Source organism: Populus nigra, chromosome 17 (assembly GCF_951802175.1).
Source record: "Populus nigra chromosome 17, ddPopNigr1.1, whole genome shotgun sequence".
NCBI classification, from domain to species: domain Eukaryota; kingdom Viridiplantae; phylum Streptophyta; class Magnoliopsida; order Malpighiales; family Salicaceae; genus Populus; species Populus nigra.
Genome location: NC_084868.1, coordinates 5,809,434 through 5,829,389, shown reverse-complemented (window position 1 = coordinate 5,829,389; position 19,956 = coordinate 5,809,434).

Genomic DNA, 19,956 nt, shown 5'->3' with positions numbered 1-19,956 from the left:
AAACCTACCCCAAGGCACCAACACTATTGAATTGAGTAGAATGACGCCACGAAGCCAGTTAATCTTCGATAAGTCAGATTCAGTTCGTTCAAGAACTGAAGAATGCAAGAATCACTCTCACACGTTAAAACTGAAAAATTTAGAAGTAATTATCATCCAAGCTGCCAAAAATTTGGCTTACATGAGTTTAAATAGTTCTTGAAAAGTTAACCCTAATGGACCCCTTATGTAGACTTAAATGAAGTCCACCCAAAACTGACCCAAAACCTTAAACTGAAAAGCCCATAACTTTATCAAAACAAGCCTTGGATCCTAACTGAAAAAAAAAGTATTAATTAAGCCCAAACAAGCCTTGAGCTCTAGCTAACAAAATAAAACAAAGCCCATAATATTAAATCCATGTTCTGTCATGAGAAGAAGAGAAGTAAAATATTATAGAACTACTTACCAAAAAAATAAAATATTATAGAACTGATTCAAGTCTTATTTATACTGAACAAGTCTGGAGAGGAGGACTAAAAAACCCTAAATTAGAGAGAGAGAGAGAGAGAGAGAGAGAGAGAGGAAAGAGAGAGAGTGTGGTGTTGTCGGAGCTACATCTACTCCGTCCACCGTTGGATTGTTCTCATTTCTGACTATGTTGTTCCTTCCAATCTTCTATCAACATTGACCGAACGGATATGTTATCCATTTTATAATCCTAAAATGGGGCAAAAGGATGAGATAGTTTGGTTGGATTCACCAAATCACAGATTCTCGATCAAAGTAGCTTGGGAACAACTAAGACATCATCGTCAGATGGTTGAATGGCATGACATTGTGTGGTTCAAGAATGCTGTTCCAAGACATTCATTTCTTCTATGGATGGCTGTCCAACAGAAACTCACAACTCAAGATAAACTTCATCGGTTTGGTATACATGGTCCCAATAGATGCTCGCTCTGTCTCCGCAACAATGAGGATCACAACCACTTGTTCTTTGAATGCTCCTATACTAAAGCGATCTGGTGGGATGTTTGTGACAGATGCGACATTCCAAGAATGACAAAAGGCTGGGATGAATGGATTCGATGGGCCACTGTCTCTTGGCATGGCAAGAGTTTCGTCAATTTTTCTCGTAAACTGAGTTTTGCAGCTACAGTGTATCATGTATGGCAAGAACGGAATGCAAGGATCTTTGCTGGAATGTCTAGAACTTCGAATTTGGTCTTTAATCAAATCGAATGTATCATTCGTGATAAGCTTGATTTGATGAGGAATGTCGCACCAACAAATGAAAACAAAAGGATCCAACGAGCTTGGAGGGTGAATACCATAGATTCTTAATTTGTTAGTTAGCTGGTTGTATTGGTTTCCCTAACGAATCCAGTGAGGTTTCAGTGTTATGGTCGGTGGCTAGCTTGTAGCCATCTGTTGTTTTATGTTTCTGTTATCATTGTAAATCTGGGGTATGCCCCTTATAATGTTTGTATCTTCTTCTTTTAATACATACGTCAACTTACCAAAAAAAAAAAGATATTGATCTCGCAATATTTCTACTATTCTGCATTTTCAGTTCTGGAACTATGGAGAAGTGGTGAAGTTGCAGCATAGTGAATGGATTTTCTTTATGATTTCTCTTATGGCTGTCATAGACATGAAGGCTTTGCCATATGTGAAGATTAAATCACAGTTCTTTGAAAAAGTTTCATTTTTCTTGCTAGTTTGAAAGTGGTTTGTCGTAGCTTGATCTCATTTGTTCACCGTTGGATCGTTACCATTTTTTAGTATGTTGTTCTTCGTAATCTACTCTATATCTTGACCGAACAGATTATTGTTACAATCAGTGATCTGGGAGATATTGGCCTCGTAATTCTGTAATTCTCTTATTCCTTCATGAACTAATTTGCATCTTGTTGTGTATGAGTTAGGTTGCTGTTATTTCTGAGCTTAGGTTGCTTTTTGGCCTTAGTTTATCTTATTAGAATTTTGCTCTCTCTAGTATTTGTATGCTACCATAATGTCTCTATGTTCTTCTGTGGAAAATGTTCCAATGGTTAGCTCTAACATTGAACAACACAATCAAGTTAAGTCTGGACATACATTAAGATTAGAACTGCAAGATTTGTTGAATAGCCATGGGATGAGGATTTCTCAGTTTCAAGCTGATTCTGATGCTAGTATAGAGAAACACTCTACTGTCCAAGCTTCTAATGTTGTTCCAGAAATGAACCATGTGTTGGGTTCTAAAATTGATGAGGTGAAGGTAGGGTCCATCAACAAGGGTCTTGCTACCCTCATTGTCATCAACATCAGAACCCTTCAAAGCATTTAAAAAATTCAATTTGGGTCTAAGTTTTAGTTGTTCTTGTTGATGAGACCCTACCTTCACCTTATCAACTTTAGAACCCAACACATGGTTCATTTCTGGAACAACATTAGAAGCTTGGACAGTAGAGTGTTTCTCTATGCTAACATCAAAATCAGCTTGAAACTGAGAAATCCTCATCCCATGGCTATTCAACATATCTTGCAGTTCTAATCTTAATGTATGTCCAGACTTAACTTGATTGTGTTGTTCAATGTTACAGCTAACCATTGGAACACTTTCCACAGAAGAAAATAGAGACATTATGGTAGCATACAAATACTACAGAGAACAAAATTCTAAGAAGATAAACTGAGTCCAAGAAGCAACCTAAGCTCAATATAACAACAACCTAATCTCATAAACAACAAGATGCAAATTAGTTCATGAAGAAAGAAGAGAATTACAGAATTACGAGGCCAATATCTCCCAGCACAGTGATTGTAACAATGATCAGTTCGGTCAAGATGTAGAGTAGGTTCCGAAGAACAACATACTCAAAAATGATAACCATCCAACGATGAACAAAGAAGATCAAGCTACGACAAACCAATCTAGAACTAGCAAGAAAAATGAAACTTTTTCCAAAGAACTGTGATTTAATCTTCACATATAGCAAAGGCCTTCATGTCTATGACAGCCATAAGAGAAATCATGAAGAAAATCCATTCACTATGCTACAACTTCACCACTTCTCCATAGTTCCAGAACTAAAAATGCAGAATAGTAAAAATATTGTGAGATTAATATCTCTTAGCCCGTTGATTGGATAACAGATCTGTTCGGTCAATGTTGAGAGAAGGTTGGAAGGAACACCATAGTCAGAAATGAGAAGAATCCAACGGTGCACGGAGTAGATGTAGCTCTGACAGCACCACTCTCTCTCTCTTTCTCTTTTTTTTTTGGTAAGTTGACGTATGTATTAAAAGAAGAAGATACAAACATTATAAGGGGCATACCCCAGATTTACAATGATAACATAAACATAAAACAACATATGGCTACAGGCTAGCCACCGATCAAAAACTGAAACATCACTAGATTCGTTAGGGAAACCAATACAACCAGCTAACTAACAAATTAAGAATCTATGGTATTCACCCTCCAAGCTCGTTGGATCCTTTTGTTTTTATTTGTTGGTGCGACATTCCTCATCAAATCAAGCTTATCACGAATGATACATTCGATTTGATTAAAGACCAAATTCGAAGTTCTAGACATTCCAGCAAAGATCCTTGCATTCCGTTCTTGCCATACATGATACACTGTAGCTGCAAAACTCAGTTTACGAGAAAAATTGACGAAACTCTTGCCATGCCAAGAGACAGTGGCCCATCGAATCCATTCATCCCAGCCTTTTGTCATTCTTGGAATGTCGCATCTGTCACAAACATCCCACCAGATCGCTTTAGTATAGGAGCATTCAAAGAACAAGTGGTTGTGATCCTCATTGTTGCGGAGGCAGAGCGAGCATCTATTGGGACCATGTATACCAAACCGATGAAGTTTATCTTGAGTTGTGAGTTTCTGTTGGACAGCCATCCATAGAAGAAATGAATGTCTTGGAACAGCATTCTTGAACCACACAATGTCATGCCATTCAACCATCTGACGATGACGTCTTAGTTGTTCCCAAGCTACTTTGATCGAGAATCTGTAATTTGGCGAATCCAACCAAACTATCTCATCCTTTTGCCCCATCTTAGGATTAGAATTGGAAGGAATAGCTTCTATAATGGGGTGCCAGCCAATAGCTTGGGTGGTAGGAGTTTTCCATTCTGAGTTATGAATTAGCACATTCACCTTCGCGTTCTTGGCCATACCTGAATCATAGATGAATCTTTCCCCGTAAGAATCCGCGAGTGGGCTGTGAGGATGCCAATTGTCAAACCATAGAGAGGTTGTCATTCCATCTCCTATGATGTACTTCATCTTCGGCCATGCTAAGGATCTGAGCTTTAGAATCTTTCCCCAAGCCCAAGAGCAATTCTGTGGCGTCTTGATTGTCCAGAAATTCCTACCTCACAACAGATTGGATCTGATCCAAGTAGACCATATTGAGCCATCTGAGTCATTGCACAGGTTCCAAATGTGTTTCAACAAAGCAATCTTGTTCCATTCTGTTATCCGTTTTATTCCTAGCCCCCCCTCCTTTTTTGGAAGACATACCTGATCCCAAGCCACTTTAGCCCCAGTAGTTCTCATATCTGAACCTGACCAAAGAAAGGATTTCATAATTTGCTCCACATTTTTAATTACTTGCCCAGGTAAGAGAAAGAGAGATGCCCAATAGACTTGTATGGAAAATAAAACTGAATTAATCAGTTGTACCCGTCCTGCATACGAGAGTGTTCTACAAGTCCAATGTCGAACTTTAGAGGTGATTCGTTCCACGAGGCCCTTACAATAAACAGCCTTTAGTCTGGACGAGAGAAGAGGTACTCCCAAATATTTCATAGGGAGCTCCCCCTCTCTAAACCCAAGAATATGAATAATTTGCTCCTTCTCAGCATTTAACACACCGCTCAAGAAGATGTCACTTTTGTTTGGATTTGGATACAGACCTGATAGGTCTTGAAACTTTGTGAGCACAGTTCTGATCATACAAATTGAGTTTACATCCCCGTTGCTAAAAATCAAGATGCAGAGTAGGTTCCGAAGAACAACATACTCAAATATGGTAACGATCCAACGGTGAACAAAGGAGATCAAGCTACGACAAACCACTCTGAAACTAGCAAGAAAAATGAAACTTTTCCAAAGAACTGTGATTTAATCTTCACATATGGCAAAGGCCTTCATGTCTATGACAGCCATAAGAGAAATCATGAAGAAAATCCATTCAATACGCTGCAATTTCACCACTTCTCTATAGTTCCAGAACTGAAAATGCAGAATATTAGAAATATTACGAGATCAATATCTCTTATCTCGTTGATTGGATAACAAATCCGTTCGGTCAATGTTGAGAGAAGGTTGGAAGGAACAACATAGTAAAAAATGAGAACAATCCAACGGTGGACGGAGTAGATGTAGCTCCGATAGCACCACACACACACTCTCTCTCTTTTCTCTCTCTCTCTCACTCCCATACAGCCCCTTAATCCTAGAAGCAAAAGGAAAAGGTGGACCAAATAAGGTTGTGTTGGACCCCTTTTGAACATGGATAAGATGTACAAGGGTCTCCTTTTAATACTCTAATGGACCTTTCAATTCTGACTTGGCTGAAACATTCAAAACCAATGCATTCAATACCTCTTTCAATGCCTTTGTCTTGGACCGAGTCATTAGACCATTTGGAACATGTAATGGGTCCTTGCTGGTGTTTCTGGGCTAGTCCACACCAGCTTGTTTGGACTTAATTAATACTTTATTTTCATCTAGAATCTAAGGCTTGTTTGGATTAGGTTATGGGTTTTTGAGTTTAGGGTTTTTGAGTTAGTTTTGTATATGGGTTAGTTCGGCCCACAAGGATAGATCCATTAGAGTTAATTTTTCAGAACTATTTAGAAACATGCACCCACAAGGATGAATATTACTTCTAAATTATTTTAGTTTTAACTTGTGAGAGTGATTCTTGCATTCTTCAGTTGTGGGATGAACTGAGTCTGACTTATCGAAGACTAACTAGCTTCGTGGCGTCATTCTACTTCATTCCAAAAATGTTAGTGTCTTAGGACAAGTTTCCATTATGTCACACTCCTATTAAACCAATTTCAGCTTTCAGGGATTAGATCTCAATCTTGGTTGTGGTTTGCATGACCGCGTGATCACGAGGTTCGCATCAGAAAGACAAAAGAATGGGGGGACTAAATTGAAAATGTATGAACAAATGAAGGATAAAAATAAAAAGGGGAAAACCCGTCAATCCTAAGATAAAAATAAGCCAGTCTGAAGTCTTTTTGTCTTATTGTGTTTATTTTATTTTATATGGATAATTAATGAAAAAGATTTTCCTGTTTTATACCTGTCAATTTAGTTTCCTTCAAAGTTGTTTTGCCATCCTTAGTTGGTCCATATCAGACTGCTTTTATCTCAGGACGGCGAATCAGTGACAACATTCTTTTGTCTCAAGAACTAATGAAAGGCTATCATAAATCTACGGGACCTGCTCGTTGTGCTATGAAAGTTGATCTGATGAAGGCTTATGACTCGGTGCGGTGGGATTTCGTTGACGCCATGTTAATAAAAATGGGATTCCCTAGAACAGTCATTGATTGGATCATGGTTTGTGTTACATCATGTCAATTCTCTATCAACGTCAATGGTGAGCTTGCAGGTTACTTTCAAGCGGGAAGAGGGCTGAGACAAGGGGATCCATTGTCGCCATATTTGTTTGTCCTATGTATGGAAATCCTTTCGGGGCTATTCTGCAAGATGAGTGCCAACCAAAAATTCAAGTTCCACTGGAGATGCAAGAAGGACAAAATTTCTCATCTTTGTTTTGCTGACGACTTGATGATTTTTAGCAACGGGGATGTAAAGTCAATTCGTATGATCAGAACGGTGCTCACAAAGTTTCAAGACCTATCAGGTCTGTATCCAAATCCAAACAAAAGTGACATCTTCTTGAGCGGTGTGTTAAATGCTGAGAAGGAGCAAATTATTCATATTCTTGGGTTTAGAGAGGGGGAGCTCCCTATGAAATATTTGGGAGTACCTCTTCTCTCATCCAGACTAAAGGCTGTTTATTGTAAGGGCCTCGTGGATCGAATCACCTCTAAAGTTCGACATTGGACTTGTCGAACACTCTCGTATGCAGGACGGGTACAACTGATTAATTCAGTCTTATTTTCCATACAAGTCTATTGGGCATCTCTCTTTCTCTTACCTGGGCAAGTAATTAAAAATGTGGAGCAAATTATGAAATCCTTTCTTTGGTCAGGTTCAGATATGAGAACTACTGGGGCTAAAGTGGCTTGGGATCAGGTATGTCTTCCAAAAAAGGAGGGGGGGCTAGGAATAAAACGGATAACAGAATGGAACAAGATTACTTTGTTGAAACACATTTGGAACCTATGCAATGACTCAGATGGCTCAATATGGTCTACTTGGATCAGATCCAATCTGTTGCGAGGTAGGAATTTCTGGACAATCAAGACACCACAGAATTGCTCTTGGGCTTGGGGAAAGATTCTAAAGCTCAGATCCTTAGCATGGCCGAAGATGAAGTACATCATAGGAGATGGAATGACAACCTCTCTATGGTTTGACAATTGGCATCCTCACAGCCCACTCGCGGATTCTTACGGGGAAAGATTCATCTATGATTCAGGTATGGCCAAGAACGCGAAGGTGAATGTGCTAATTCATAACTCAGAATGGAAAACTCCTACCACCCAAGCTATTGGCTGGCACCCCATTATAGAAGCTATTCCTTCCAATTCTAATCCTAAAATGGGGCAAAAGGATGAGATAGTTTGGTTGGATTCAACAAATCACAGATTCTCGATCAAAGTAGCTTGGGAACAACTAAGACGTCATCGTCAGATGGTTGAATGGCATGACATTGTGTGGTTCAAGAATGCTGTTCCAAGACATTCATTTCTTCTATGGATGGCTGTCCAACAGAAACTCACAACTCAAGATAAACTTCATCGGTTTGGTATACATGGTCCCAATAGATGCTCGCTCTGTCTCCGCAACAATGAGGATCACAACCACTTGTTCTTTGAATGCTCCTATACTAAAGCGATCTGGTGGGATGTTTGTGACAGATGCGACATTCCAAGAATGACAAAAGGCTGGGATGAATGGATTCGATGGGCCACTGTCTCTTGGCATGGCAAGAGTTTCGTCAATTTTTCTCGTAAACTGAGTTTTGCAGCTACAGTGTATCATGTATGGCAAGAACGGAATGCAAGGATCTTTGCTGGAATGTCTAGAACTTCGAATTTGGTCTTTAATCAAATCGAATGTATCATTCGTGATAAGCTTGATTTGATGAGGAATGTCGCACCAACAAATGAAAACAAAAGGATCCAACGAGCTTGGAGGGTGAATACCATAGATTCTTAATTTGTTAGTTAGCTGGTTGTATTGGTTTCCCTAACGAATCCAGTGAGGTTTCAGTGTTATGGTCGGTGGCTAGCTTGTAGCCATCTGTTGTTTTATGTTTCTGTTATCATTGTAAATCTGGGGTATGCCCCTTATAATGTTTGTATCTTCTTCTTTTAATACATATGTCAACTTACCAAAAAAAAAAAATTTAGTTTCCTTCCTAAACTAGGAGAATCATTAATTAACATTCCTAGCTTCGAAAATCAGATGTAGCAACCCCCCTAACATCCTTTGTTGAGAAGGAAACTTCCTCCTTTGTTGATAAATATTCTCCTAAATAATAGGAAAAATAATGAACGAAATTTCCTTGAATTCTAGGAGAATATTTTGCTGATTTAAGTCCTTGGAGAATTAGGAAATCATCCTCAAACAAATATGATCTAATCCCAACATCTTAATTAACCCAAACCAACTTTGGACCCCATGTGACCTATACCCATATTCATTAGTAGGGACCAAATCAAACACAAAATACACTCCAAATAAACTTTCTTTGCTGCCCAAAAAATATTCCATGCATAGCCTGTCCTGATGTGGTCGAATTACCCACCAAAATAATCGGGTTGAACCCATCATCCATAAGAACCTCAATTTGACCGAATGCATCCCTAGGTTAAAACTCATCATTAAAAACCCAAGGCTGAACCATATACTGAACCGTATCAACAATCAATCTCAAACACATAACAAAATGCTATAAGGAAATCCAATGCTGAACCTGAACTACATCAACTAGGGTAATTAATTTGTGTGGCCGCGATATCTCAACAAGTCATCAACCTTATATTTGAATGTATTATATAATTTGTCATAAGAGAAACATTGAAAGTCACAAATAAAAACTTAGATGCCATATCAGCTAGTGCGTATTTCAATATGTATATGATGTAATCAATGTTAAAAAAATTATGGACAAGCATATTGTTCTCTTTCCTTTTCGGACAAGCATGTATTTTATGGTAGTTCTTAAATTTGTAATGCTATTTTAGTTGCAATGATGAGCACAAGTATTGTCAAATGAGTTGAGGTATTATTGAACTTGAGTTGAATGTTATGAGCAAGGGTATTAAAAGTGCTAATAGATATAATGACTCATTTCCCTCATGAAAAAACATGAGCATAAATTTTCTTGACGACTAATAATTCTTATAATGCTAATATGTTGCAGGTCTATGTCACGAAGTGGGCTAACGTTGATTATGTTGTTTCACTATTTATAATTTTGTTAGGTACGTACCATGAGTACTGGAAATTATGTTAATAACTTCACCTTGAAATGTATTAAATAGTATGATTGTATTTCTAGTATTTGGTTATTGAATCTTTTTTTTTATATGTGTGTGTGTGCGCGCGCGCGCCCATTTCACGTATGCCTTAAGTAAGTGAAAAATGGAAAAAATATAAGATGAATTATAAGAAGTAATGTGAAAAAATCAAATGGAGAAATAATTGAACTGGTGGGTAGCTAAAGGCTACTACGAGTATATAATATAGTTCTTTGATATTGTGTTATTTAGGAGAATAAGAAAAGAATTGAGGAAATGTACAAGTTATAGGGGAAACTCTATTGTAAATCTAGTAAACCATAATGGAATGTATTGTTAGACAAATTGCATAAAAATTTTTTTACCCCATTGTACTCCGACATTATGGTTAGAAACCATGTAAATTTTAGGTCGTTACAGGGACAATGATTAGCAAAAACCATTTGACAAAATCAAAAGGTAAATATTTACAAAACCAGCCATTAATAGTGCCTTCTATACTAGGAAGACCTTTGATCCTATATTTGACCATGATAGAAATGAGCATGAGATGCATGTTGGGCCAACATGACGAGTCAGGGAGGAAAGAGCAAGCTATCTATTACTTGAGAAAGAAGTTCAATGATTATGAATCCCGATATACTGTCATCAACAGGGCTATGTTATGCCTTGGTTTTGAGTGTAAAAAGGCTTAGGAAGAATACGTTATATATACTATATGAGCTGATTGATCTCAAAACAAGATTTGCTCAAATACATATGTGAAAAGCTTTGCTTTTCAAGTCAAATAGTAAGATGACAAGTGTTTTTAACTAGATACAACATTGTTTATATAATAAGAAAGGCTATAAAATGAAGCGTGATGATTGCTGACCATTAGGCAAATCATGTTGTGAATTTTGACCTTCCCTAAATCATGCTGTGGAAGATTATGAGCCACTGAATTTTGACCTTCCCGATGAGGATATTCTAACATTTAAAGATGATAGTGAGATGAACGACTGGTGGACCATGTATTTTGATGGAACAGTGAATATACTAAGAAAAGGGGCCGGAGCAAATGATAATCTACCTAGAAAAAAAGAATTACCTTATTTTAGTAAGGTTGGCATTTGAATGCACCAATAATACGGCCAAGTATGAAACCTGCATCATCGGTCTAGAAGTTGCTTTAGAGCTAAAAGTTAGGAAACTTGATATTTACAGAGATTCACAACTAATTATCTACCAAGTGAAGGGAGAATGACAAACCAAAGATGAGAAGATGAAACCTATCAGGATTATCTCATAAAGTTAGCTAATGAGTTCAAGGGAATAAAACTCACTCACGTGAGTAGAGATAAGAATCAGTTTGCTGACACTTTGGTAACACTAGCTTCAATGACACAAATCAATATTGGGAGTAGGATGCAACTAATATGCATCGAAATTAGAAATCTCCAAGCTCACTATTGTTCACTAGAAGAGTCACCAAATGAAAACCATGGTACGGTGACATCAAAAGGCTTATCCAACACTAGAAATATCCTCTAGGAGCCTCCAAGGTGGATGAAAAGAATTTAAGAAGAATGGTCATGGATTATTACTTGGATGGAGATGACCTGTATAAAAGGTTGTTTGACATGACTTTGCTTAGGTGTCTGAAGCAGAAGGAGGCTATACAAGCATTAGAGGAAATCCATGCCACTCATGCTAATAGGCATGCGATGGCAAGGCAAATGCAAAGATCTAGGTACTTCTGGTGGAACATGGTGAGGGGTTGTGTAGACTATGTCAGAAAATGCCACAAGTTTCAGATACATAGTGACAGGGTAAATGCACCTTAAGCATATTTGTTTGATATGACTTTCCCTTAACCTTTTGACACATGGGGATTAGATATTATTAGACTAATCAATCTGAAGGCCAATAATAGGCATATAGTCATCTTGGTGCCCATCGACTACTTGACTAAATTTGTAGAGGTCATCTCTTACACATATGTGATACAAAAGGTAGTTAAGAGGTTTATTGAGAAAGATATGATTTGTCATTATGGCATTCCAATAAGATTGATAACTAATAACGCTTAGAATATTAATGGGAAGCTGATTGTTGAGCTCTACACTAGGTGAAAAACTAAGCATCTTAATTCTTCTCCCTGCAGACCCAATATGAATGGGGCAGTCGAGACAACCAATAAAAATATCAAGACGATCATCCAGAAGATGGTGGCCACCTATAAGGATTGACATGATATGCTTCCATACATATTTCAAGCATACCATATCGTAGTCAGAACTTCTACGAGTGCAACCCTTTACTCTCTTGTATACAGGATGGAAGCAATGATACATTTAGAAGTGGAGATTTCATTATTAAGGGTTCTAACAGTTGTAGAGCTAGAAGAATCATAATGGCCAAAGCTAAAATTTGAGTAGAATTTGATCAGTGAAAAGAGACTGACAATCATCTTTCACTACCACTAGTTGTACCAAAGCAGAGTGGCTAAAGCATACAACAAGAAGGTTAGGCCAATAGTATTTAAAAAGGGAGACTTGATATTAAAAAAGATCTTGCTGACATCGGGTGAAGATCAGAGTAAATAAGCACCGAACTACGAAGGACCTTAGATGGTAAGAAGGCTTTTTCCAAAAGAGTTCTAATTTAAACTAAGATGGACAGAGATGATCTGTCTAAACTTATAAACTCTGACATTGTAAAGAAGCATTATTCCTGATGTACTTTGCCCATTAAATCAATAAAAATCAATAAGAATTCTCTTTCTTAATTTTTTTTTTGCATGATCTCATAAACTTAAAAGACCTTGTTTTTATGTTTTTACAAAGGTTTTTTGGGAAATCAAACTTATTAGTACAAATACTGAGGTTAAATTGGTGTTTGTTTTTAATAAGTGAGTTTTAGAAATTTAAGTGATCTTCTAGTGACTTGATCATACACTTACAAACCCCCCCCTAAAAAAAATCAAACACCACAAAATGACATTAAAGTTGAGTTTAATTGAATGAATAATGATTTATAATCACAATGAAAAACAATTTTGCATGGCTAAAATAAAGAAAAGTAAAGTTTATCGATCCTAAACGCATGCGTTTAAAATGAGAAAATGTTATTTCTATAATCCTTTCACATCATTCAAAAAATCCTTAGTAGTCTTCTTTGAGCCTAGTAAGTTTTTCTTAATAAATCAACCCTAACTAGGATTACACGCCACACTAGAGGCAAGTAAGAGGGTTAGGAAAGTATTTTGACTGCAAGAGTATACAAAATAATCCTTGATGATCAAAGGTGCCCAAACAAAGTTGGGGGCATAAAGAAATTCGAAGAATTCAGAAAGGTTAAGCATGTCGCAAAAAATAAAGAAAACAAAGATATGAAATCCAAGCTCAACGCCGAGGGCATGACTAGACCATTTTGCAAAACCAATCATAAAGTTTAAGAACCCCTTAATCAAAAGAAGGTTTGAGAACGAGCTCTAGTGATCCTTAGTCTTGAAATCTCTTAAACATCTTTTAAGCTTATAAATATCCTTTTCTTTCATGGCCAAGAGCTAAAGCTACATGCCTAGTAAAGCCTTTTTTTCTAATGAAAGGCAAACAATCTAGATTGGTAAGAAATGCTTTCCCATGCAAAACGAGCTATTCAAGAAACTTCAGTTATGCTTCATTATTCATGCAAGTAAAATGAACACTTTAAAAATCTTTCCTTTCTCTGAAACTCTCAAGTTCAAGCCCAAACCTTTCTAACCAATAAGAAAGATAACAGAAGGTCCACAAAGGAATTCAACTTTAATGAAACCCCGTCCATGGGAATTACTTAAATTCTTTTCAAAATAATTTTGTTTTAAATTAACCTCAAAATTGCTTTCGTGTTTTGATTTGGCTTTGAAATTTCAAAGATTTCTTGTGAAAGCAAGCTCTCGTAAAACAATGAAATACTACACACGACATCATCCCTATGAAAATCCAAGGAAACAAAACAAGATAAAATACTTGGGGGCAAGATCAAACTGGGAGCAACTTAAGAAATACAATAGGGCTAGCTCCATGATTACTCTTTTTAGAAAATGAAGAATAGGAAGCAAAGTTGACAATCTTTGAGATAAAGGTTTTTCAGACAATGAGTATGTTGATATCATTTGAGATCGTCAAATGAGCATCCCTCCCTAGAGGTCAAGATCACAAGTTATGACTCAGGTAAGAGAAATAAAAAAAGCCATGAAAGCTTGCTACAAGAATCAATGCTTTGAAAAAAGAGAAGTCCATTACAAAAAGGGAGTTGTATTTCTCATGTAAGAATACATGCATATTAATCGCAACTTGTATTTTGACTTTTGTAGGAAATCCTAGGAAAATCCTTGATGGACTTGAATTTTTCAACAAAATCCTTGATAGACCCAGCAAAATGATAAGCCCGGCAAGGCTCCAACTATTTAGAAATCAACAAAATTTTTAGAGACAACATCTTTGATATTTTTTTAGAGCGCTTTCTATCCTTTACAACCAGATAATGTGTTTTTAGCCCCCTCTCTTTTCTTCCGAGTGAGCTTTTTAGCCCTCGCGTACTAGATATAGCATTTTCTAGCCCTACCATTTTCTTTCTAAGTACACTTTCAAGCCCTCACTTTTAATGGTTTTGGAAGGATTGATCTATTCATGATCTGGTAAATCAACAATCTCTCATCTTTTCTTCTTTACAAGCTTATTATCAAAAGTTTCTTATAAGACTTAATATTATAAGTATTGTAAAGAGAGGGAAACTATCATATGCAATTTTTTTGTTCTCCTTAAAATTATTCTTTTCTTTGAAAATTAAAAATAAAATAAAAAAGAATTGGCAACTTGGCAAGAACAAGCCGATAAAGGTTTCAAATGCATGCAGAACCAAGCTGGAGTTTTGGACAAAATTGGGTGCCTAATTGTACTCAACACTGAAAAGATGATGCAAATTCAAGATCAAATTAAATTATTATAGGGGATTTAATTATATTTTTTGATGAGGATCAGCCCAACATTAAGCGTAATCATGCCAACGATCCATTGGAGGTGCCAATTGGGCCAATTACAAGAGCCAGGGCAAATAAGCTTAAAGAAGCATTGAATGGGCTTGTTCAGAATATATGGAGCAAAATTCAAGCTAATCAAAGACATCAAAGGGGGCAGCAACACAAATTTTTCAAATCAGATTTCTCCTAGTTTATTTGAGACTTTTTTTTTTGGTAAGTTGACGTATGTATTAAAAGAAGAAGATACAAACATTATAAGGGGCATACCCCAGATTTACAATGATAACAAAAACATAAAACAACAGATGGCTATAGGCTAGCCACCGACCATAAACTGAAACCTCACTAGATTCGTTAGGGAAACCAATACAACCAGCTAACTAACAAATTAAGAATCTATGTTATTCACCCTCCAAGCTCGTTGGATCCTTTTGTTTTCATTTGTTGGTGCAACATTCCTCATCAAATCAAGCTTATCACGAATGATACATTCGATTTGATTAAAGACCAAATTCGAAGTTCTAGACATTCCAGCAAAGATCCTTGCATTCCGTTCTTGCCATACATGATACACTATAGCTGCAAAACTCAGTCTACTAGAAAAATTGACGAAACTCTTGCCATGCCAAGAGACAGTGGCCCATCGAATCCATTCATCCCAGCCTTTTGTCATTCTTGGAATGTCGCATCTGTCACAAACATCCCACCAGATCGCTTTAGTATAGGAGCATTCAAAGAACAAGTGGTTGTGATCCTCATTGTTGCGGAGACAGAGGGAGCATCTATTGGGACCATGTATACCAAACCGATGAAGTTTATCTTGAGTTGTGAGTTTCTGTTGGACAGCCATCCATAGAAGAAATGAATGTCTTGGAACAGCATTCTTGAACCACACAATGTCATGCCATTCAACCATCTGACGATGACGTCTTAGTTGTTCCCAAGCTACTTTGATCGAGAATCTGTGATTTGGCGAATCCAACCAAACTATCTCATCCTTTTGCCCCATCTTAGGATTAGAATTGGAAGGAATAGCTTCTATAATTGGGTGCCAGCCAATAGCTTGGGTGGTAGGAGTTTTGCATTCTGAGTTATGAATTAGCACATTCACCTTCGCGTTCTTAGCCATACCTGAATCATAGATGAATCTTTCCCCGTAAGAATCTGCGAGTGGGCTGTGAGGATGCCAATTGTCAAACCATAGAGAGGTTGTCATTCCATCTCCTATGATGTACTTCATCTTCGGCCATGCTAAGGATCTGAGCTTTAGAATCTTTCCCCAAGCCCAAGAGCAATTCTGTGGCGTCTTGATTGTCCAGAAATTCCTACCTCGCAACAGATTGGATCTGATCCAATTAGACCAGATTGAGCCATCTGAGTCATTGCACAGGTTCCAAATGTGTTTCAACAAAGCAATCTTGTTCCATTCTGTTATCCTTTTTATTCCTAGCCCCCCCTCCTTTTTTGGAAGACATACCTGATCCCAAGCCACTTTAGCCCCAGTAGTTCTCATATCTGAACTTGACCAAAGAAAGGATTTCATAATTTGCTCCACATTTTTAATTACTTGCCCAGGTAAGAGAAAGAGAGATGCCCAATAGACTTGTATGGAAAATAAAACTGAATTAATCAGTTGTACCCGTCCTGCATACGAGAGTGTTCTACAAGTCCAATGTCTAACTTTAGAGGTGATTCGATCCACGAGGCCCTTACAATAAACAGCCTTTAGTCTGGACGAGAGAAGAGGTACTCCCAAATATTTCATAGGGAGCTCCCCCTCTCTAAACCCAAGAATATGAATAATTTGCTCCCTCTCAGCATTTAACACACCGCTCAAGAAGAAGTCATTTTTGTTTGGATTTGGATACAGACCTGATAGGTCTTGAAACTTTGTGAGCACAGTTCTAATCATACGAATTGAGTTTACATCCCCGTTGCTAAAAATCATCAAGTCGTCAGCAAAACAAATGTAACGACTCGGATTTCTAAGCCCAACAATAGTAAATTTTTTTTTTTATATATATATTTAATGCACCTGGTGCCGGTAATCAAAGAACTTGAATCCTTACATCATCAAAATACAACCCATACAATCAACAGTTCATTCAAAAGCGAATCTTACACAAACACATAATATTAGTGTTGCATGATTTGAAATTCATATTAAAAATATATATACATGGACATGAGTTTGCATTCTTATACTACTAATAGCCATCACAAAATTTTAAACAAAAAGGGTCTAATAAAAGTTATACATTCAGTACATTGATCCCTACAAAATACATTGTGAGTTCGAATGCATCTACTTAATTCTTTGCAAAAGTAGGTTCCCATGTATCGGGTATCCTAGACATCTTGTTGGTGTGACGTCCCTGCAGCAGTACAAAACATTTAAGAGAAAACAAATACTTAATAATAATAATAATATTGGTAACTAACGGCCTAGCAATTAAATAAGCATTAACATTTATAATTTCTTCATGTATTTGATGTAACAATTAGTAGTACATATAGATACACAAGTTTTCAAATGCCATTCGCCGAAACTAGTCGTTTATTTGTCCCGGCTATCCATCCGGATTCCATAGCAATAGCTGCGTCACTGCCAATCCTAAAATCGGCAGCCGAAACTACATCGCTGCCGATCAAGGAATCGGCAGCGAAACTGGGTCGCTGCCAAATTCTGTATCGGCAGCGAAGACTGCATCGCTGCCGATCCAATATCGGCAGCGGAAACTGCGTCGCTGCCGATTTCGGTATCGGCAGCGGAAACTAGGTCGCTGCCGATTTCTGTATCGGCAGCGAATACTGTGTCGCTGCCGATCCAGAATCGGCAGCGGAACTGCGTCGCTGCCGATTTCTGTATCGGCAGCGGAAACTAGGTCGCTGCCGATTTCTGTATCGGCAGCGAATACTGTGTCGCTGCCGATCCAGAATCGGCAGCGGAACTGCGTCACTGCCGATTTCTGTATCGGCAGCGGAAACTAGGTCGCTGCCGATTTCTGTATCGGCAGCGAATACTGGGTCGCTGCCGATCCAGAATCAGCAGCGGAACTGCGTCGCTGCCGATCCACAATCGGCAGCGAAATCATCCCTTTTTAACCCGGCCATCCATTCGGACGCCATTAGCCAAAGCTAATCATTCTTTGTCCCGGTCATCCGTTTGGATGCCATTAGCCGAAGCTAATCACTCTTTTGTCCCGGCCATCCGTTTGGATGCCATTAGCCGAAGCTAATCACTCTTTTATCAACAATTAAGCGTTCGACAATTTAATATCGGTTCTAACAATATGGTAGTACTCAAGTTAAAATGTTCTAAGGATCAACGTATGAAAAAGAAAGGTGCAAGTCACCTACCTGTTCCACCTGTGGGTCGTTCCTGTCTTGATGATGGTCCAATCCCGACTGCACCACCTGAGACATCAATGGTCACAAATCAGCACAGTTGTATTTATTTTATTTTTGAATCACATTCATCATCACACTTATTTCAATAGTTCACATGTTCACATTAAAGTGTTCCCTATTTTACACCATCATATCATGAAATTGTTATTAGCATTTAAGTCATTCCTGCCTAGGAGGCTTATTGTAGGAATCGGCAGCGAGAACCGGTTCGCTGCGGGCTGCCCAATTCGGCAGCGAGAACTGGTTCGCTGCGGGCTGCCAGTTCGGCAGCGAGAACTGCACCGCTGTTGGCGCCACAGTTTCGCTGCACAACGCACAACTCGGCAGCGAGAACTGGTTCGCTGCGGGCTGCCAGTTCGGCAGCGAGAACTGCACCGCTGTTGGCGCCACAGTTTCGCTGCACAACGCACAACTCGGCAGCGAATATCACTTCGCTGCAGGAGGTTCAGCTGCGGCAGCGAAACAGAATTTCGCTGCGCAACACACAACTCGGCAGCGAATATTACTTCGCTGCAGGAGGTTCAGCTGCGGCAGCGAAACAGAATTTCGCTGCGCAACACACAACTCGGCAGCGAATATTAATTCGCTGCAGCAGGTTCAGCTGCGGCAGCGAGACAGAATTTCGCTGCGCAACACACAACTCGGTAGCGAATATTAATTCGCTGCAGCGGGTTCAGTTGCGGCAGCGAAACAGAATTTCGCTGCGCAACCCATAATCGGGAGCATCAATTTCAGCACAATCATCACAGCAGAACACATTAATTCCAGCAACAACATCACAGCAGAACACATTAATTCCAGCAACAACATCACAGCAGAACACATTAATTCCAGCAACAATCATCACAGCAGAACACATTAATTCCAGCAACAACATCACAGCAGAACACATTAATTCCCCCTAGTTAAAGCCGGCCCTCTACCATGATTTGTTAGATGTTCTGAAATTGACTTTATTTCACTTTTGTTTGCTTGTTCTCTTGGTTAATTTCAGCTTCCTTCACAGCTGGCTTAGGTCTTAGATCAATTCTTTTCTTAGGGTTTTTTTCTTCTTCTTTATTTTCGTTTTTTGATCTTACGGGGGAGAGGAAGAGAGTTTCATGACCCATACCTTCTGAATTTAACTAAGTTTGAGGAAGGTTTGACACTATTCAGCTGCTGGTTCTCCTTCTTTTTTTTTTTTTCCGGCTCTCCTTTGCCTCTCCTCTATGCAGCTGCCCACTCCTCTCTCAAGGTCTCATCTCTCCCTCACAAGTTCACAAAGTAATCTCTACTGGTCTGATTTACGTTTCTGTTGTGAAAGGGGAAGGGAAGAACGACATGCAGCTGCTGGATTTGGAAGGAGATGGGTCATTCTCTCTCCCCTCTTTGTATTTATACTACCCATCCAATGAAATGGGTTGTTTGGGGGTTGGTTTAGGTGTGTCCTTATCCTTGTTTGGTTTATCTAAAACCAGTTTTACCCCTCCCTCCCAGCTCTGCGTCACTGTTCATTGAGAAATCGGCAGCGAAAACTGCATCGCTGCCGATTTCTGCATCGGCAGCAAAAACTGTGTCGCTGCCGATTTCTGCATCGGCAGCAAAAACTGTGTCGCTGCCGATCCAGAATCGGCAGCGAAACTGCGTCGCTGCCGATTTCTGCATCAGCAGCGAAAACTGCATCCATCATCATCCCTCTCTCTCTCTCTCTCTCTATATATATATATATATATTCCTTTGGGTGTTTACAACAAAGATGAGAAATTTTGTCCTTCTTGCATCTCCAGTGGAACTTGAATTCTTGGTTGGCACTCATCTTGCAGAATAGCCCCGAAAGGATTTCCATACATAGGACAAACAAATATGGGGACAATGGATCCCCTTGTCTC